Genomic DNA, 22,770 nt, shown 5'->3' with positions numbered 1-22,770 from the left:
GTTGAAATGACTCAAGTTGTCTTTCAGATCTGGACTAAATGTCTGTATCACAGCATTAGGGCCCATGGAGCAGCATTTGCAAGCCCATACTCACCTCCCCCCTTTTTAGTGTTTTGCACTCTGGAAAAGCAAACAACAGCAACAACAATATCTTATTTCCTTTTATCTATAGTTATTATTCATCTTGTCAAGAAACCCAATTTGATATATTTATGCTAAAATATAAATGAAATTTTTGCAGTTTTATTGAGATTTAATTGATATATAATATTGTATCTGTCCAAGGTGTACAATGTGATGATTGATATATATATATATAGTGTGCGAAATGATTACCACAATAAGTTTAGTTAACCCACATAATTACATATGTTATCTTTGTGATGAGAACGTTCAAGATCTACTCTCTTAGCAACTTTCAAACATAAAATACGGTATTGTTAACTGTAGTGACCGAGCTGTACATTACATCACCATTACTCACTTGTCTTATAACTAGAAGTTTTTACCTTTTGATCATCTTCCCTCATTTTCGTCACCTCCAACCCCCAGCTCTGGCAACCGTCATTCCATTCTTTCTATCATGAGTTCAGTATTTTAGATTTCACATATGAGATCATAAAGTATTTATCTTTCTCTGTCTGACATTTCATTTAGCATAATGCCCCCCAAACCCACCCATGTGGTCACAAATAGCCAGATTTCCTTCTTTATCATGGCTGAATAATAGTAGGTTGTATGCACCCCGTTTTCTTCATCCATTCATCCACAAGAAAACACTGAGGTTGTTTCCATGTCTTGGCTACTGTATTGGGTTGGCCAGAAAGTTCATACAGTTAATGAATACACTGTTCAATCAAACTTGGTGAAAATGAGTCTTTTATTTTTACTTAAAATAAATCTTTGACAAAGCCAGCTAGGCATCCCTTTGAGTAACGACTTATATCACATTGAAATATTTTAAACATATGAACAGTAATAGCTGAAATGACAAATGTTACTAATATTGACACAATTTATCAAGGAGAATATGTTAGAATATGTGAAAATGCAGATGGACAGTGAAAGAACAGCTATAACTTTTAACTAAATATTGTCTTGATATTTAGACCATTGGTTAAAATCATGATAACAGGTTTCATCCGTTTCAAGAAAGCAGAATATTTGCAGATCACTTAACATTTACTAGGTATGTTCTCAGCCTGGAAGGATATATTTCACTTACATGTGTCATTTAATTTAAGCACATCCCTCTGTAATAGATAGTGGTATCCCTATTTGCAGATAGGAGACAGGCTCAGAAAGATTAAGAATGTTACCTAATTCTAGTAAGTAGCCAAACCTAAACTGATCTAATTCCAGGGCAAAGCTCTTTCTGGCACATCAGTGTGGGTCTTTATCTCTTTGAGAATTGTTGAACATTAAAAGCCTTCTTCCAGGTAAATGCATAAAGAAACAACATGAGCAATGATATAACAATACAAGTCTCAGTAAATAATTGGTGTGTTTGGCCTTGCTTTTGCTGATAGATCTTTTGCAAAATTGCTTTTCTCTGAGATATTTAAAGTGGACTTTAACTATTTTCTTGGAAGACTTTCCTAAATTATACCTATCAGAAAGCTGCTTTGCTTTAAGGCCGAAGAAAAATGAAAGCTTACTTAACTACACTTAGGTGCCAGGGTCATACTATGAGCTCTACACCTGCCAGGATTCACGCTAAGATAGATAGGGTGGCTCAGCAAACTGTCCATAGTCCTGTGATTTCTTTCTGATATTCTGAAGTAGAAATAATTTAATAACTGTTCACAAAAGAGAGAAACACTGTTTCTTGGTCCTCAATATCATACTGCTGTAGGCTAATTCTTTCTCTCTTCTGTTGCCCCTTAGTATAGAGAGTGTGTTTTGGGGACCCTCCTTCACGATCTTCTCCATTCCAAGAGCATGTTACATAAATCCAGGACTTCTCAAGCAGCCAGTTTTGCCAGATGGTCTTAGGGTTGGTTGTACCCATATATGTATAATCTGAACTTCTCAAGTAAGGTCCTTAGAGAGCATAATGGCTAAGAGAATTGGTGCTGATACCAGACCTGAGTCCAAATACTGCCTATGCCCCTAACTAGCTGTGTAACCTTGGAGAAGTAACTTAAGCCCCTTAAAGGGATTAGATTTCTCACCTGGAAAATGGTATAATAAATGCATCTACCTCCTATGGTTAGTGTGTAAATTAATGTAACTTGAGATGGTGCGTGTTAAGCATTAGCACAGTGCCTGTCTCTTGTTAGTAATACCTGCTTTTCTTATTAATTATTCTCTTTATATTCCCAGTTGCAGCTGGGTGCCTAACATATAATAGTTGTTCAGCAAATAGTTACTGGATTGAACCAGCTCTGAAATTGAAGCATTGGGTCAACAGCAAAGTAGTCACCCCACCATCATTTCTCCCAGAGAAAGGGAGAATAGATGGAAGCCAGCCATCATACTTTCTTTTCTTATTCTAAACTTCCCATCCAGCCCCAGCAATAAAATAATCTTCCTGGACCCTAACAATTTCAAGGATTCTTCAAATCACACTATTTGAAAATAGCTGGGTTGCCCTAATCTAATATGTCCCAGGACCCCAAGGTCACCAAGCTTCTATTAATGAAGTCTAGTTAAGATAAATGATAACAGTTAGTCAACCAACTGCTTATGAGCTCATTGGGCTTTTTAAAATTTACTATCTGCGCTTCATAGAGACACAGGTATTTTGCTTTTGTAGGACATTCAACAGTCAAAGTAGTCTTTTAAAAAGCACAAATCAGACGCTATTATTGCACTGCTTCTAACCTCTAAAGGCTATCTATTGTAAAGAGATGAAATTTTCAACTACTTAGCCAGGCTCACAGAGACCGTGTGCTCTGGTCACTTACTACATCTTTCCCTGACCTTCATGGGGCTCGAGGCACAGTTGTCCTTTTCAGTCCCTCAGATGCAACAAGCTCTACTTCTTGCTCTCCCAGCTTTAGATTGGCTAATCCATCTACCCAGACCAATTTCCCTCTTATCGTTAAGGTCTCGGTTCAAACGCCACCACTACTATCTTGACCAAAGAGACCTGCCTCCTCAGTGCCTCTCCATCCCTTTGTCCAGTCGTATTTCTGTCACTGTACAACATTTATTTACACGTTTACTCTGTCTTCCTCCACCACTGGACATTTGCTTAAGAGCAGGGACTTTGTAATTTTTTGCTTCCAAGGCTTGCAGCGGACACTGGCACGTAGGTGTGTAGGAAATGTGTGTCTAATAAAGAATAAATATGTGAATGAAAAAAAAAACTGTGAAACACTAACACAAGATTATTCTTCTTTCAAAAGAATAATGAAAAATGATTTCATTCAATAAGAGTCATTCTTAGTTACTGATCCATGACTTAGTAGATCCCATTCAATTTAAAATGTCCCCTTTTTTTCTGATACTTTCACAAGTCATTAATTAAATGTTGCTCACTTTTAAGGCCAATCTGTGAGACATTATTTAACTTGTCTCCTCTAAAGTTCCAGCATTAACTCAGGCGGGGCTTCACCAAGTACTGATCATGTGACCTTGGCCTCTCATTGCCTCCGTTTTCTCATTTGTAACATGGGTATAATAATCGGCTTATTTCATACGCCTATGAGGAGGAAAACTTCGTGTGTGTGTGTGTGTGTGTCTATATATATGTATTTAAACAGTGTCTTAGAATAGTGTCTGGCACATGATAAGCATTATAGAAGTATTGACTGCTGCTACTAGTACTGTTATTATGAGAACTAACTGTTGAGAATAATCCTTCATATAGTGGTTTATTCCACTGAAGATAAAGGAAACTCATAGAATGTTAGAAATCAGATTAAACACGGAAAGCCAGTAAAATATACCAGGACAGAAGATGATGAGAGTGTGAAAGGATAGAGGAAAAAAAATGGTTTTTGTTTTTCTTTTTCTTTTTTAAAGAAGGAAAGAGCCTAGAAATAGGAGAAAAACTATTCATTGGCTATACTGACATGGAGATCGCTGGTGACCTTCATAAGTAAAATTTCAGGACAGTGGGCAGAGAGATTACGGTGAGGGAAGTCAGATGGATGTAAATTATAGAGTAGATGGGACGTGAGGAAATGGAAACAATATATGATGATAACAATTTTGAAAAGTTCAGACATGAATTGGCTAAAGAAGATATGCAGGGATTAGAGGAGGAGGGAGGCTTTCGTGTTACACGTATAGTTTTTAACATTTTAAGTTGGAGTTACTAGTCTAGAATGAGGTTGAATTTTGGCAAGAATCATTCATAAGGAGTAGATGGGTTGTAGAAAATGCAGTGCTGTGAAGTACTTGAGAAGATGAGAGAAAATGAAATGCTATCTGTAGTGCACGTGGCCTTTGAACTTGAACTCCTGTAGTGCAAGGGAATACAAAGATCAATGCAAATGCTAATGAATTAACGGATTTGGCAGTGGACTATTTACTGACTTCTGTGTTCCTAATGAGTTAGGAAGCGCCTCACCAGCTCAGAGTGAAGGAAGTAGAGAGGATGGAGGAAAATTTGAGGAGGGTAGGGAAAGCTTCTAAGAAAATAGTCCTTAAGGAGAATTAGAAAGAACTTACTGTAAGTCAGAGCAATATTTCCAGTCTTGAAAATCCATTTGAAGTTGGTGTTTATTAATTTATTGGAATACCAATTTTCCCTGCCACATGATGTTTCTCCAGCTACCTGGATATAAGTTACACAGAGGCAGAAAAGAATGAGAGATAACAATCGAGGGAAAATACAATTAGTATTTTTTTTTTACCTTTTTCCACTTCCCCGCTCCAACTCTGGGGAGCCTTCATGGACATGGCTGCCCTCGCAGCCTGCAGCAGCACGCTGTTATCAAAGAATTCAAAGAAATGGAACATAGGTTTCCAACTTAATAATTCAGCAAAATCAAAAATTGTATATAATGTTTTCTGTTGGCAAAGATTTTTGCAATATAATTTGGTTCCATCTTTTGACAAGTAATTTGGCAATGTCTAGCAAGATAAAAATGTTAATAGCTTTTTACACATTAATTCTAATTCTGGAAGCTTATGCCGATAAATAATTTATAATCCAGAAAATTATTATATAAAGATGCTCATTGTCATGTCATTTGTAATAACAAAACATTGGAAACACCTTTAATTGTTAAGAATAGGAAAACAGTTTAGGAAATTATATCCACTTAGTAGAAAGTGACACAGTTACTATATTATAATTACAAGATGATGGAGCAAAATAAAATAATGCTTAATAAAGAAACAATGAAGAAAGCTGACCTAAAATTGTGTCTTCCTTATGACAGTAATTATGTAAACATATCAATGTTTATTAAAGCTTAAAACCAAGATAAAGTTTTAAAAGCTCTGTACCAGTAATGGGGATTTTATGTTCGTTTCAAAATATTTTTTGACACAACTCTTAGAATTTTGTTTTGTCTACTCCTTTTCTTAAGAATTTCTGATTATTACCTCACTTTTCATTTCATAGTTTCAAATAAAGCCAGCAATTTTATCATCAGAGAAGATTAGACTTATTGGACAGTTCATAATTCCAAGTTATTTGGTATAAAAAGACCATATACACTTGTAGGTGCTTTCAAAATAAAATTTCGAGAAGTTTTTTTTTTTTGCTTAGTCTTTTCTAGTATGGAGATGAAGCAAACTACCTAAAATTGCTAGCCATTCTTTTTTCATTTTTCTCATTTTATTGATTTATCTTGCCCTTCACAGAAATGATAAGAAATGAGTCTGCAGTTGCATCTGCCAATTTCTTAAATCCTCTATTATCCACATTATGAAATCATACTAGTATGAATGCTTCCAGTATTTTCAGAACTCTTTAGTTAGTATACTTTAGCATTCTGTATGAAGTATCTTATGTAAGTGTAAAATTTAGACTCAACTTCTGGAAGCTTTTGATTTCTTAGTTCAAAAGTGAGAGATCCTTAGTTCAGCCATATGATTAACAATTACTTGTATAGTAAGAAGCTCCTAAATTATTGTTTTATGGGTACCTGGCAGTTTTCTTGCCATTTCTCAGAAGTTCTCTATTAAACACATTCTCTCTCTTTCTCTCTCTCTCTCTCTCTGTCTCTCTCTGTCTCTCTCTCTCTCACACACACACACGCACACACACACATTGTGATTAAAAGCACAGATTGTGGCATTATGAAATCTAAGGTTCAATTTCCAGTTGTGTAGTTTCTGGGCCACTTCACTTTAGGCAAGTAACCTAATGTCTCTGAACCTTGTTATTTTCATCTGTAAAATAGAAATTACAATTATATCAGACAATCCTCAAAACATCCGTAATGATTTTAGAGTTTCAGAGTCAGGTAAAAGCAGGCACTCAGTAAATGGCTAGTGCTTTTATTACTTTATTATTATTTAGGTCTTGGTTTTCCTTGAGTGTGTGAGTCCCCATAATGAAATGTAATTTCCAGTAGATTGAGTAACACCTGTTTTCACCAAAAATTTTAACTGAGTTCATTACTTTCTGTGCAACCCAGATTAGTTTTCTGCCTCCTTTTCTGTGCCGTATGTAGGTGTTCGGTAGATTTATTTAATAAATGTATGAATGCATGAACGCGTAGATGAATTTTTAAATGCTTCTTTTTGAGAAGGTAGAAGAAATGTGACACAGTAGAACAGATAAGAAAATAATCCATGGAAAAAATGGCAAAGTCATGTATGTGCCCAGGGCCAGCCTAAGAAGAATTACTTTTTTTTTTTTTTTTTAGGAAAAATGTGTTGAATAGCTTATTTTAATTATTTTTAAAAGTTAAGTACAGGGACTTCCCTGGCGGTCCAGTGGTTAAGACTTCGCCTTCCAATGCAGGGGGGTGTGGGTTCAATCCCTAGTCGGGGAGCTATGGTCCCACATGCCTCGCAGCCAAAAAACCAGAACATAAAACAGAAGCAGTATTGTAACAAATTCAATGAAGACTTTAAAAAATGGTCCACATCCAAAAAAAAAGTTAAGTACAAAACTTTGCTGATGATTTACATATTTAGGACCAATAAAATAATGTGAGATTAGCTGTACTAAAACAGAATGTTGAGCTACATTCACATTAAGTGACATTATATAGTCTGAGTTTATGGAAAACTTCTGAGATGGTGAGTGACCTTTGAGCAGAAAAAGACAGAAGGAGAAATGGCCTTTTCTACATTCTATTGTGCCTCTAAGTAAAATGCTTGGTAATCTAGCTACAAAGCTCTATGTCATTGGCCTTAGGCACGTACTGTGATCTACCTTGTGAAGATCAGATTTTGCCATGGAGAGGATTTGTAAAAGTATCACACATTCCAGTACCGTTGGCAACCACAGCTACCAAAAACTCCAATTTAAATTGATGAGCCTAATATCAGATGATAGTATCATTTCCTTGTGGGTGTTCTGGGAAAAGGTGGGTAGGAAATGTATAAAAGTGAATACTTTATTGACTGAAATAACACTTCATCATTTTGAAAACATAAAATACATTAAAGTTGTTATAGCATCATACATGAATATTTCACTGTATTTTAGACCTTGCCTACAAGCAATGTTTTCTGCCCTTTGAAAGAGAACCATGCTTGTGGTATGCATTAATCATAGAAAAGATTAAACACTGAAAAGAAATTCAGCCTTTAAAGACAATTTGCTTTGATTTATTCAGTGGGTTCTCCTAAAAAGTTAATACCCAGAATTATTGCTTGTTAAATTGGAGTTACAAATTCTTTCAGAGTTACTTAGTATTTTCTTTAATATCAGTATCAAGGAAGGCAAAGCAAATTTACATATTTATTAGGAAATACAGGCACATAATCATAAAACAAGAAAACACAACGTTTTTATAGACTTTATTTTTTAGAAGTGTTTTAATTTTACAGAAAAATTGAGAAGATAGTATAAAGTGTTTCCATATACACTATACCCATTTCCCTCTGTGACGATCAACTTATATTAGTATGTTACATTGTTACAATCAGTGAACAAATATTGATACATTATTGTTTACTATAGTCCATACATTTGTCCAGTTCCTTAGTTTTTACCTAATGTCCTTTTTCTATTCCAGGATTTCATCCAAAACATCACATTACATTTAGTTGCCATGTTTCCTTAGGCTCCTCTTGGGTTTGATAGCTTCTCAGATTTTCCTTGCATGACCTTGGCAATTTTGAGTAGTTAGGCTTGTGTAGGATGCCCGCTACTAGAATTTGTTTGATGCATGTTTCATTGATAATATTGGGATTATGTGTTTTGGGGAGGAAGACCACAAGAGTAGAAGGGTTATTTTGTCAGATCACATCAAGTGTACAAAGTATCAATATGCATTATGAATGCTGAGGTCGACCTTGATCACCAGGCTGAGGTAGTGTTTTTCAGGTTTCTCCATTGTAAAATTACTGTTTTCCCTTCTCCATATTGTACTTTTTGGAAGGAAGTCAATATGCTCAGCCCACAACTAAGGAATAGAGAGTTATGCTTAAGATGGAGTACTACATAAACTATTTGGAATTCTTTTGCACTGGAGATTTATCTATTCTCCCGCATTTATTTATGTATCCAATTATTTATTTATATCAGAAGAACTCACGGATTTTTATTTTATACTTTGGGTCATAATCTAATTCTACGTTAGTTACTTTGTTCCTCAAATTGCTCTAGTCCTGACCCTTGTGAACTCTTTTCAGTTCAGTGGCTCGTGTGCCACTCTGAGGTATCCCCATCCTATATATTTTTTTGGAACTTCCTTACTTTCTGACACTATAAGATGGCCTTGTATATAAATCTTGTATATTTACTGCCCCAGTCCTAGAATCAGCTATTTCTTCAAGGATAACTAGGTCTTTTTAGTGGAGAACAGCATTAGACAGCAGGATCTGGGTGTGGGGTGTGCTAATTGCTGCCCGGATGTCATTGCTTCTAGATCTTCTCAGCTGACAGAGCAAAGAGATAACATGTGTGTACATTCCCCACGTATATGGACATATCTATAAGTATCTCTCTACATAACCATGTGTGTTAAGGTAATATGAAGCAATATTAAGCTAAGCATGAATGTATATTGATGTTTCCAACTTTAATCTGTTACCACATAGATCATCTTAGCCTCATCTCTTGCTTATCTTTAAATTTCAACTGCGGCAAAACACTTGACTTTTAGAAGTATGAAAATCAAATTGTAGCTACTTTGGGAAGCCACATCATCTAGCAGAAGAATTCTTAAAGGGCAAGGTGTATATCATCAAATTTTAATTTACAGTCAGCAGTACTTTGTAACATCCATAGGCCTCCAGACCTCTGCTTCCAAGAAGATGAAGTAGCCCATTTCTCCCAGGTTCTTCCACTTAAAACTAAAACCCTGAACATAACAACAGACAAACATAGGAAGACACTGAAAGGTGGAAATGAGAAGGCAGACTTAACTAGGGACTTTGGGACTTGAGGAATAACATGGTGATGAGTCCCCTGTGTTTCCTGTTGCTTCCCATACATCCTGGAGAGGGTATTACAGGAACCCCCAATCAATAACCACCAACAGAACAACAGACAAAAAAGCTTCAAAAAAGAAAACACAAAACCCCCGTTCCCCCTAGCCAAGGTATGAGGAAAGGGGTTGTCAAAGACAGAAAACCATTTGGGCAATAATATACACACTACTCGAGCCAAGTGCCAGTGGAATATTGCACCCATCCCCTATGTCCTGTGGTTTCAGTTGGGCCAAGCTAGGATTTGATCTTCCACACCACCCCACTCCTGCCCTCCAGAAGAGGCAGCGCTCTGATTCGCCACCAGGGCTGTTTCAGTGTGGTGCAGTGGTGAGCTGAGCCTCCACCCCTTTGCATTAGCAAAGAGACTTTCAAAGGTGGTGCCTGACAGGCTAGTTAACACTGGGCTGCCCTCACACAGTCGTGGGGTCCAATGGTGGGACCTAGCCTCCGTCTCTCCCTGACATCGATAAGAATAGGATGTTACAGGTTGGAGGGAGTAGGCACCCCACTAACCCCCAACACATGGTGTCAGTGAGACCCAATGGGGTGCTGAATCCCCATAACCGTCCTGAGGCAGTAAGACAGAATGAGATGGCACAAGCAGGGCTAGTTGGCAGTTCTCTTCCTCTTACCCTGGTGTCAGTGGGGCCAGCAGGTAGCTGACCCTCTACCCACACCCGGCATCAACAAGAAGGAATGAAGTGGGAGGAAGGACAGCAAACACAGCAAACACTTCACCTCTCCCCTCCCCTGGTGTCAAGAAATCTACTGGGGAGATGAACTTCCACTCCTACTAAAAGGCAACAGAATGATATTAATGTTCCCACTTTTGGGGGGAAGGTGTCAGAAGGGCCAGTAGGATAGCTGAACTTCTACTTGATCTGTCTGCAGTGAGAGAATGTAAGTGCCCACTTTTGCTGGGGTTTTGACAGTAGGGCCCAGTGGAAATCTGTACGTAACCCCCCAGTCCTCATACTCCACCTCCAATAGGATGACTTCCTTCTAAAAAGTAATAATAAAATTAAATGGGATACAGAGTCATATAATAACTCACAATGTTTAGAATCCAATTGAAAAATACTCATGGCACCAAGAAGCAGGAAATCACAGAATAAATGAGAAAAGACAATAGACCTACACCAGCACTGAGATAAAACATCTATTGAAATTATCAGACAGGGGTTTTAAATAAGCTGTCACATAAATGCTTCAGTTAGCAATTATGTGTTCCTTGACGGAAATGGGAAAAATAGAAAATGTGAACAAAGAACTAGAAGTTATAAGAATAAAAACAAATGAGAACAGTAGAACTGAAAAACACAACAATCAAAAAACTTTGCTCAAGAGTAGAGTGGAGATTACAAAGCACAGAATCATGAAGTTAGAAGAGATCAATACAATGTACCACATGTACAGAGAAAAATAGGCTGAGGGGTAGAGATGGGAGAAAGAACAGGATCTCAAGAACCTGTAAACAGTAACAAAAGCACTAACATTCATATCATCAAGGTTCCAGAATGAAAACAGAGAGCACATAGGACTGACAAAGTATTCAGAGAAATAATGACTGAAACGTTCCCAATTTTTTAGAAGACATAAGCACACATCCAAGAATCTGAGCAAATCCAAAGAGGAAAAACACAAAGGTATCCTTGTCAAGACGCGTCATAATTAAACTTCTGAAAAGTAGAGACGAAACAAATCTCGAAAGTGGACAGGCAGAAACGATGCATCACTTATTGAGAAACCAATTCCAATGACAGCATATTTCTTGTCTAAAATTATGGAGTCAGAAGCATTGACATAACATTTTTCAAGTAGTAAAAGAAAAGAACTCTCAGCCACAAATTCACACTTTTTATATCCACTTTCTTGTTTGACTTATATTAATGGACTACCAACTCATCTTTCTATATCCGGGCCTGCCATCAGACTTCTCCAAAAATCTAGTCACAGTATTTCCAGAGTGATCTTTCTGAAAAAGAAACAAATTTTTCTTATAAAAGTACCTGATTGTGTTATGAAACTTTTCTCTCTTCTAAGTTACCAGGTAAAATCCTTCAATGGATTCCCATCTTTCTTGGAGGAAAATCTCACATCCAAACTCTCTTTGTCCTTTTGGGCTGCTGTAAGATTATACTGCAGGTTGGGTGGCTCATAAACACCAGGAATTTTTTTTCTCACGGCTCCGGAGGCTGTGAGTTCAAGAATAGGTTGCCAGTATGGTCAGATAAGGGCCCTCTTCTGAATCACAGACTTCTCATTGTATCCTCACATGGCAGAAGAGCTTAGGGAGCTCTGTGGGGTCTCTTTTATAAGAGCACTAATACCATAATCATTTCCCAAAGGCCCCACCTACTAATACTATCAGCTACGGAAATTAAGATTTCAACGTATGAATTTGGAGGGGAACACAAAGACTAGACCATAGCACTTACTATACATACATGGACCATGCATGATCTGGCTTCTACGCCCCTCTCCATTGTCTTCTTTTCCTACACGCCAGTGAGCATTTCTCTTTTTTTTTTTTTTTCTTTCTTTTTGCGGTACGCGGGCCTCTCACTGTTGTGGCCTCTCCCGTTGCGGAGCACAGGCTCCGGACGCGCAGGCTCAGTGTCCATGGCTCACGGGGCCTAGCCGCTCCGCGGCATGTGGGATCTTCCCGGACCGGGACACGAACCCGTGTCCCCTGCATCGGCAGGCGGCCTCTCAACCACTGCGCCACGAGGGAAGCCCTAGTGAGCATTTCTTATACTGATTATGAATGGAACTCCTTTCTGGACTGATCCTTAACCATTCATTTTCTGGCAACTGTGAATTTATCTTCTCTTTTCCTCAAAACTTCACCCTTCCTTCATGTTACATATCCATTTCAATTGCCTTCTACAGGAAGCCCTACTGATATCGCCCATATACTACTGTCCACAGCATGAATTAAGGTCTTACTGTGTCTTCCTATAGCACTCTGTAATATCTTTTACGGTAACTATGGATTTTCTTACTTGAGTGTCACAATACATTGAATTCTAGGTGGCACTATAATGATTTTAATAACAGTAACACTGGTGCCTAGTTTATCCCATGACATACTTTAGGTGTTCAATAAATGTGTGTTGAATGAGTGAATGAATGAATGGTCAATTTGAAATCTTAATCATGTTACTTTTCAAAAATCTGTTACAAGATACCACAGTTTTCCAGAAGATTAGGGAGTTAGGACCTTAAACTTGATTTAACAGAGGAAATTTTTACTCATACATCATGCTTAAATACCTCAAAGTAAAACCATAAACCCAGGAATTTAAGGTTATCCATTTGGACTTTCAAGCCAATAATTAATATCTCCTGCCCCGACTGTATTAGATGGTTTCGATGCTCCACTCATATCTCCCCAGCACTCATCATTCCAGTATATGCTGATAGAATCATGCTGCCGCCTGCAATTATCCACCTTAGGGCAGGCCAGAAGTGTACAGGAGTTAATGTATCTGGGTGTAGCTTTCAACCAAGGACAGAGGGGACTGGAAGATAAGTACTTCAAGTTTCTCACCGATTCTTGGGATAACTCTGAGACATGTTCTGTAGAGTTTCACAGAACTCGCCTGAAGTACTGGCAGCAGTTCCCTGCAGGAGTAATTTATTCGGTAATACACCTCTGTTGGCTTCCTTCCATGCCTCCATTCTCAATTCCCACTCCACTTCTGAGTTTTCTGGAAGCACCTCCCAGATGAGCAGTTTGCACTCAAATTATCGCCTCAAGTTCTGCTTCTAGGGGAACTCAGTTGATAGCCTCCTAACAACCCAGTGCTCCTTACAGAGCCGTCACTGGTACAAGTACCAAGGCACGGCACATTACGTATCACTCCTCCTAAATCCTAATATTTTTAAACAGATAGGAAAGAGCATGACCTTGAAGAGAAAAAGAGTTCATATGAGGATGGCCAATGGATAAAGGGAAGGAGAGACAGTGCCATTTGTTTTCCATTAATGATAGTGTGAAATGTATGGGCAGATGGTCTAACAGGTGTGACTATAATTTGAGGAGCCTGCTCCCTTGGTTACAGAAGACTGCTATTGTTATTATTTTGGAACCACAACCTCATGACTTTATAGTTTCACTTGATGTAACCTTCTCCTTTACCTTTAAATCTTCGTACATCACTGAATTGCAGCCAATAGATTTATTTTCTCCCTATGGCTCCATCACAGAAAAAGACACACACGTGTACACACACACACACACGCGCGCGCACACACACACACACAGAGTTTTGTGTATGCCAGTGCTAGAAAAGACAAGCTCATGGTGCATGTATGCAATGGATATTGTACATTACAGGTCTCTGTGAAATAGTCTTCTGCAGGTTCCTATGTTTATTTTATGAATAATTAACTTTAGTAAAGTTAATTTCCTGAAGATCTTGTTGAAGACTGAAGAAAGGAAGTAAATTGTAAAGAAAAAGACTTCGAAACTTGCCCTTTTCGCCCTCTCTTTGTGTCTTAATGAACAAAGGATAACTGGGCCTTTTTTGAAGCCTTTGCTTGAGTTGAAGACACAAAATGCAACCTGTACTCTTATCATAATATGCTCAGTTTATGAGTACCCAAACTTATAAACCGTGAATTTCCCTAAAGTTATTATACCATCTAGAAGATGTTTGCTTGGACGTTTACTTAAAACCAAACAATTGAGGTCTGTGTGTCCAAATAATTTCCTTCTCTCTTGTTGTCTCCATTTCAGTTTCCTGAGTTTCTGGGAAGGCCTGGTTTCCCCAAAGGAACGATTTCTGGTAGAAGTCTGAAGGTCTGACCGAAGAAAAAAAATCCAGTACAGCCAATGAATTGAGGACAAGAAGGTTTCCGATCAGGTAGGAACATTTAATCTCATACATTACGATCACCTTAAGTAAGGTGTGCTGATAGCTGGATATGATTTAACTGCTTGGAAAAAGATGCATATATATTATATAACCTACCCCACAAGGAAGCTGTTCTCAATTCTCTTAGAGGTTGTGGTGTTTATCAGAGAGCGCCTTGGGGGAATATGAATACAATAACAGTATGATGCTTTTTTTTTTTTTTAGCTCATTGTTGCCAAGTACACTTGGTGATCTTGGTGCCTGTGGTTTAATCCCAGGAGGTTAGACATGTGGAACAGCACATTAACCCTCTTTAGTATTTTCTCCCAAGACAAATCATTTTTATAGGTTGTCTCCATGGTCTTCTAGTTGCTTATCAAAATTAAGCATCAAGTCTTCTAAGTGAGCAATAGCCCCAGTCAGTGTGAGGAAATCAGCTTGGTTCTTATTGGGTCACAGCTTCTTGTCCTTGGCACAAAGTGAGTTCACATAGGGAGTTAGAAGGAGGAGAACGGGACATGAGAAAGGGGAGTTCTGTGTTCTCATTTACCTATGCATGTTGAAACTCCACTAACAGCTTTATTTTCATTAGCAATTTGTGATAAAAACTTAGGGTAAAGGGAATAATGAAGCTGTCCCATTATATGGCAGGACAAAAGATAGTAGTGACATCAAAATCAGGGCCTGTCCATCTCGTTTGCAGCTATATACTGAGTGTTTAGCATAGCATTTGACCCCTCATCAGTATTCAATAAGAAGATGCGTGTTGAATGACTTAGGGATGAATTAATGAATGAAAAAAGTTAATATGGTAGAAAATGTGTTTTATCCTTGTATTTTCGTGTGTTGACTTCTGTATTTCAAGACCCAGCACTGTAACTGACACATAGAATATAAGCAATAAAATGTGTTGAAAGAATGAATGAGTCCCCACTATTCTAAGAATAATTTTAAGACCAACACGGACCCCATATCTGCCAGAGGTATCCAGAGGTGAAAGCCTGGATCTCAGCTAGTGGTAGAGCTGACAGAATTTATCTAGTTTTAATAATTTACAGCCCATCCCATTACATTTAGGCATAGTACCCACATGAGCCATACAATTAAATGTTGACTGGAAAACAATGCACAACCTAGAAGTTGAGAATTATGTTTTATGTGGAGGACATACTGAGGACTGAAGTCAGGAGACAGCCTCTCAGATAGCTCTGAGGGACTGTTCTGAAGAGGTAAGGGAGGGCACAGGGTATTTAGGGGTTCTTGCAAAAAAACAAACAGGTAGTTGGAACATCAAAAGATTACTGTTAATTAAAGAAACTAGACATCTTAAGTTAATAAATGTAGCACTTTTCTATATATGGTGAGATGCAAGAATCTGGTCTCCTGGGAATCATTCCCTTGATTTGCACTTTATTTATCTAGGGCCAGTATCCTGTTTTCTCCATCCTGAATCCCCTCAGGGTGCGGCTTTGGGTGTGGCTTCAGTGGCTGATGGCTTGATGGTTATAACATCCTGTGTTACCGATAAGGCTGGCTACATTCTTTGTCTACATAAATGACTTGAATATGGATAGTAAATCTGTGGATTTGCAAAACGTAATTCTTGGAGCATTTTTATAAGGACAAAGTTCAGGGCAATTTCAGAATCACTAGCGGCTAAAATTGCTATTTATACTTTGGTTTGGGAAATAAATTATTTTTATTGTCATTTCAGCCTTTCTTTAATTTTCGAGATTGTTAAAAGAGGGCAAAGAAAGAGGAGAAGACCCCTGAGTCAGGTAATCCTCCTTTTCCTGGCGACTCCCCTAGTTAAAAGCTCAGTTTACAATGGTGGTCAGTTTTTCAGTCCATTTGTGCTAATTTCTGTTACTAACAACATAGCATCTTATTTTCTATTTGAGGTTTTTGGATTTTTCCTAATTATGCTTTTGCTTTTTATTCTATCAAATGTCCATGAATTTGATAAAGTCCTCGGTATTAAAAGAAAACCAGTAAGATTCATAAAAATAAAAATAAGTTCTTGGATAAATTTATAAATTTCTACCTGCATTCAAAGTGGAGTAAGTTGGCAAGAAATTTATAAGGGGCAGATACTCTAAGGAGCACTCGCATTCAGAAACTCAAAATGGTTGCACGTGTTTATCCTGTAAGAGGTCTGTGATGAAACAGCAGGATGAAGGCTATATGTCCAAACTTAAATGCAATCTTTTAAATCACCTTTCATGTCAGGCCAGGTAAGAACTGGGCAATTCAATAAGTAAATTAGAACAATTCTTATTTTCAATAATTTCTTAGGTCAACAGAATAATGAAAAACTTATCTTTAACTCCAAGAAATCTGGACAGTTATTAAAGCAAATGTGTTGTCCTCCTGGCCTACACCTGGTTATAAACAGCAGTACGACTTCAGAAAACCCTGGACACTGAGTGGACTTTCTAAATATAGCTTTTTCTTTCTATAAAGGTGTTTTCCAAGAATGCTATCTTTTGTGAAAATGTGGCCTTTGTAAATGGTACGCAGACACTAAGGTCTGTGACTTTTCGACCTAGAAAAGATTTGAAATATTTTCTTAGCCTGGGAATCCACATTTTAGAGGCACAGAAAGAGAAACCCAATGAAATTAATTATTTTACCCACCATCAAACGGCAAACAAGTAATAACGACAGCATTGTCCTCAACACTACATTTCTTCTGTGCCTTATCCCTCTTCTTTTAAGAGGAATGACAACATTATCTGCAAACTTTATCTATAACTAATTTTTTTAAAATTTTGCTGTTTTGTAACTCATTTTTGAAAAATTCTGTTTCTATGTTGAAAATGTGTAAGGACATTTACCTTCTTTCTTGAAACACCTTTGCCTGCATTTATCACATTTTATTGTTGAACTATTGTGTAGCAATAAGTACAAAAGTGCGTCTAGTAGAGGAGATAATGTCAGAGGCAACAAGTTGTGTGTATGGGGGGGGCGGGGTTAGAGTTGACATACCTTAAGGGAGATGAGGAGAGAGGGAGGAGAATAGAAATTTTATTTATTTGAAAAAAATATGATTGCAAGTTAGACAATGTTTGGCTAAACTTAATACAGTATAGCTTTCCTTAACTTAAATTCTGGGTAAACTTGCACTGTTTACATTGCCACAGACTAGGGAATAAACAAAGCAAAAAGATTTTTGGTACCACCATTTTGTGTTAATTTCATAAAGATTTCTACAAGACATTTTAAAAATAAATTGAAAAACGAAAGACTTGTCTTTAGCTTATTTTCCCTGCTTGCTTGCACTTTAATAAGTTGATAAATGACATTTAAACTCAATAATTATGATTAATTCTGTCCCGCAATTTTTAAAAGCACTGGTGATTGTGTGCGCCTGCATGTGCGCACCTTTACAACCAGTAAAATAAAGTTCTTGATCAAAAAATTATTATCATTTAGACTATTGAATAAAATCAGATATGATAGAGGGGCCAGCTGTTGGTAGGTTTAAAAGTCACCCTAGGTGATTAATTCATGCAGCAGTGTTGCAGGTCTCTCTTTAGATGAAGCACTTAGAAGTATAACCAAGCATGGCTCTAATTTCATATCTGAGTTCATATTTAGAGTTCTTTAGCAAGTGCTTGCTCTATGTGTTTTTATAGTCTTTGGTTGTGCTCTAAAAATATCAAAATTATGAATTAACAGATATGCAAAAGTGAAATCCTAGAAGATAGGATAAACATGAAGTCCTCTAATTATCACTCAAATAAGTTTGGTTGACACAGAACTGGGAATCACATAAAGACATTAATAAGTCATAATGCTGAAATTAAAACCTTCTAGTTACAGTACAAAAGAAATCCTAATTTGTACCACAAGGTAATGAATTCAGTACTTTTCATTTGTTAAATATTTGCTTATTACCCTGCACCGTGCATATAACACTGTTCCAAAATTTGGAGGGCAAACAGGAAAAACAGAAACTCTCTACCCTCAAGTTGTTTATACTGCAGTCAGTGAAATTTCTCTACTTTGAGATCTTTTAATTCCTCAGTTCATTGTAACATCTTCTTCAGATGAATTGTGTTCTATTTGTTAAAACCAAGGTTTAGCACTTTACATAGTTTCTTCAGTGTTCCTGATAGTGAAATAGAGTCATAATGCTAATTTCCAGTACTAATTATAGAGTTGATAGGAGAAATGCTCAAGATCGATAGTAACGTGATTTCGATAATCTACAAAATGTCTTGAGGTTTCCCAGATAACAACTCGTCTCCCAGACAAAAATGCACTTATTATTTATATTCCAAGCTTATAAATTTTTTTGTATTTTAATCATATAGAGGTTTTACAACATCTTTTATTTTTTTATTATTATTATTTTCTATTTACTATTATTTTCTTTTGCGGTCCACGGGCCTCTCACTGTTGTGGCCTCTCCCGTTGCAGAGCACAGGCTCCGGACGCGCAGGCTCAGCGGCCATGGCTCACGGGCCCAGCCGCTCTGTGGCATGTGGGATCTTCCCGGACCGGGGCACGAACCCGTGTCCCCTGCATCGGCAGGCGGACTCTCAACCACTGTGCCACCAGGGAAGCCCTACAACATCTTTTAATTCACATTTTAAGATATTTTGTTCAGTGGATTATCTCATTTTGAAACTATTGATTTATATGTACATACTATGTAAATATTAGTATATATTTCTCAATGGCTAGGTTAGTGCTTTCTTAACTACTTAAGTTTGTTTAATTCATATTGTTGTTCTTCAGCATTTCTTTTACTCACTGGAGCCTATCCTACTGACTTCGAAAAGCCTGAAAAAGTCTGAAAATCCCATTTAAAGTAATTGTGTGGAAAATCTTTAAAATAACATTATAATAATAGTAGAGAAGAAGAGTATTTAACATTGTGCTGAAGATCATTCCATTAATAAAGAGATTAATCAATAATTCTAACATTCAGACATATAATAAAAATGAAAAACATTAATCATAATACTGAGCAGTGACACTTTCAGTAAAGGGAGATATTAAATATCGTATAGGAAACTAGTATCTGCAGAGCAGATAAGTTGGCAATGATTATACATATATTTAAAATATGTTGAAACAGTCATAGACAGTTTTTCTTTTTGGCTGAAAAGAGGCATATTGAAGTATTTAAGCACTACTTCAACTGGAATAGATATTTAGACGCTCTACAGAAAACACATGATTGCAGAAGAGCAGATATTAGCAGGTGTGTGAATGTGTATGTCTTTAATTAATGCATTTTCACTCATTCAAAAAGGAGAAGACTGCCAAATTTACTTTAAAGGTGGCATTGACTTTTGCTGCTGTTGCTGTTCCTTTAGTGTTCACCAAAGAGTACCGTCCTGTCATTTATCCAAGTTAGAAATCTAGAAGCAATCCTAGGATTCTCATTATAGGGTCCCCTACCTTCATGCTCCCCACTCAATAAGTAACAAATTCTTGGCTCTCCTGTGTAGGAAAGCTCTCTCCAATGTACGCCTGCTCTGTCACTCTCCGGGTCCAGCATCTCTGCCTCACCCTCCCATTGAAGTCACTTCTAGTTCATTCTGTGCAGGGCCATTTTTAAACCTTCCTCAGTCCTAGGCAGTTGCCCTTTTAGAAGCTTTACCCTCAATGTTATCAAATGCATTAAAATGTGCCCAAGTCACATATCCAATATAATTTATAGATAACTATATGAAAGCTGAGTAACATTGCTGTTGTAGTAATATTAGTTGAAAATATTAATTACACAAGTTTTTATCTCAATTTTGCAGATTTTTTTTCCTATTCTGGAGCCATGTTTTCCAGGTGTCAAACAATTTTCTAAGTCCTTCTCAAACTCCTAGTCCCTAGTGAGTGTGCTTTTACTGTCACAGGGTTGAACAGCCCAGACAGCAAGATGTCTGAAGATGAAGACCATCACATGGTTGAGTAGATCAGATACGTGAAGGAAATAAGTAAGGTAAGAAGGAAAAAGAATTGAAAGAGCTGAAAGATGTGTTACTTGGCTGTCAGGTGTTAGGAGAGTTTATTTGTGCTTTTTCTTAGTCTTCATAATGCTCTTGTCAGAATGGTGGTAACATACCCATTTTTTTAGATGAGCGACCTTTAACTATAGGTTGCACTTGATTGTCTGCCAGGTCTTCAAGTCTGTGATGGGGACAGTAACGTCAGAAATTTCAATCCCAGTCAGATCAAGACCCGGTAGAGACGCCATTACGGAAGTGCATGGTTTTGACCCAAATTTGACCACATTAAAATGTTGTTCTTTCTTCTCCAGGATGATAGTCTATATTTCAAGAAGAATTATAATTCTTGCCCCATAACAATTTCTCTGAGCTCTTTGTTCCAACTAAAGCCTTTGATTGATTTTCATATTAGCAAAGCCCTGGAATTATATGCAAAATGCTATGAATAGTTATCTACCTATCTAATTATTTTTAGCAAAAGGATGCAGAGCCGTTATCAGATTCTCAAAACTCAATCAGATTATCTAACAGTTTACATTAAATGAGGTAATGAGTGCCCTATCTGGATCCGAACATTATAATACTTTTAATCCTTACCGTGGTCCCTGAAATGTCTATTATCTCTAATTATCAGTAAGGGAACTGAGGCGTAGTAAAGTCTAAGTAAGTGAGAGGTCTGGAATTCAAATCCAGGTCAGTTTCAGGCTTGAACACCACTAATTCTAGAGCCTACACTGCATTCTATGCTCTCACTGTAGATAATCAATAAGTGTTCATTTATTTCCTTTACCCCAGTTGGGGACAAAGAACATGGGTGTGTGAAAGAAAGTACAGATTCGTTTTAATGTAAATGATATAATAATAATGCTAGTCAGCAGTTACGGAATATTCATATTGTGCTAGGAGTTGAGCATTAAGTACTTTACAGGCATTCTTTTATTTAAAATCTCATATATATACTACCTACCTTAGGAAGTAGGGAATATAAATGTGCCAAGGTGATTGAAATAACGTGGTCATGTACAAGGCAATGAAACCAGGACAGGGTTTTCTGGGCTGATGGTTGAATTTTGGCCAAGACGCTAAGGGGAGAAGGGATGAGCACTGGTGGGGAGACTGAAAACTTATTCATCGTGGGGAGAAAGCACTGGTGTAAGCATCGTACTGGTTGCTTCAGAACCGTTACCCTCGTAACCCGAAAACTGAGGTTTTGCTGAAAGCTGAAGGCAGATTGCTTGCAGTGTGAAAAAGAATTTACTGATATCTATTCATCTCTTCATGTTTGAACCTGACTGTTTTGCAGATTTGTTGAAATGACTCAAGTTGTCTTTCAGATCTGGACTAAATGTCTGTATCACAGCATTAGGGCCCATGGAGCAGCATTTGCAAGCCCATACTCACCTCCCCCCTTTTTAGTGTTTTGCACTCTGGAAAAGCAAACAACAGCAACAACAATATCTTATTTCCTTTTATCTATAGTTATTATTCATCTTGTCAAGAAACCCAATTTGATATATTTATGCTAAAATATAAATGAAATTTTTGCAGTTTTATTGAGATTTAATTGATATATAATATTGTATCTGTCCAAGGTGTACAATGTGATGATTGATATATATATATATAGTGTGCGAAATGATTACCACAATAAGTTTAGTTAACCCACATAATTACATATGTTATCTTTGTGATGAGAACTTTCAAGATCTACTCTCTTAGCAACTTTCAAACATAAAATACGGTATTGTTAACTGTAGTGACCGAGCTGTACATTACATCACCATTACTCACTTGTCTTATAACTAGAAGTTTTTACCTTTTGATCATCTTCCCTCATTTTCGTCACCTCCAACCCCCAGCTCTGGCAACCGTCATTCCATTCTTTCTATCATGAGTTCAGTATTTTAGATTTCACATATGAGATCATAAAGTATTTATCTTTCTCTGTCTGACATTTCATTTAGCATAATGCCCCCCAAACCCACCCATGTGGTCACAAATAGCCAGATTTCCTTCTTTATCATGGCTGAATAATAGTAGGTTGTATGCACCCCGTTTTCTTCATCCATTCATCCACAAGAAAACACTGAGGTTGTTTCCATGTCTTGGCTACTGTATTGGGTTGGCCAGAAAGTTCATACAGTTAATGAATACACTGTTCAATCAAACTTGGTGAAAATGAGTCTTTTATTTTTACTTAAAATAAATCTTTGACAAAGCCAGCTAGGCATCCCTTTGAGTAACGACTTATATCACATTGAAATATTTTAAACATATGAACAGTAATAGCTGAAATGACAAATGTTACTAATATTGACACAATTTATCAAGGAGAATATGTTAGAATATGTGAAAATGCAGATGGACAGTGAAAGAACAGCTATAACTTTTAACTAAATATTGTCTTGATATTTAGACCATTGGTTAAA

At 37.2% G+C, this 22,770-nt stretch overlaps 1 long non-coding RNA gene across 5 annotated transcripts in view; it reads left to right on the top strand.

Annotated features, from left to right (window-relative positions):
* Positions 1-22,770, top strand: part of LOC149747719 (uncharacterized) — a 65,114-nt gene that overhangs the window by 29,149 nt on the left and 13,195 nt on the right. For 2 of the 5 annotated variants that reach the window (XR_016395395.1, XR_016395392.1), the window contains 2 exons: positions 14,264-14,390; positions 16,096-20,236. This is a non-coding gene — a long non-coding RNA (uncharacterized LOC149747719). The other 3 variants (XR_016395394.1, XR_016395393.1, XR_016395396.1) reach the window with 3 other exon arrangements.

Source organism: Delphinapterus leucas, chromosome 13, assembly GCF_059928025.1.
Source record: "Delphinapterus leucas isolate spDelLeu-1000000601 "Yukka" chromosome 13, BTC_Dleu_Yukka2, whole genome shotgun sequence".
NCBI classification, from domain to species: domain Eukaryota; kingdom Metazoa; phylum Chordata; class Mammalia; order Artiodactyla; family Monodontidae; genus Delphinapterus; species Delphinapterus leucas.
Note: the sequence above shows the minus strand (reverse complement) of the source record. Positions and strands in the feature narration are given on the sequence as shown.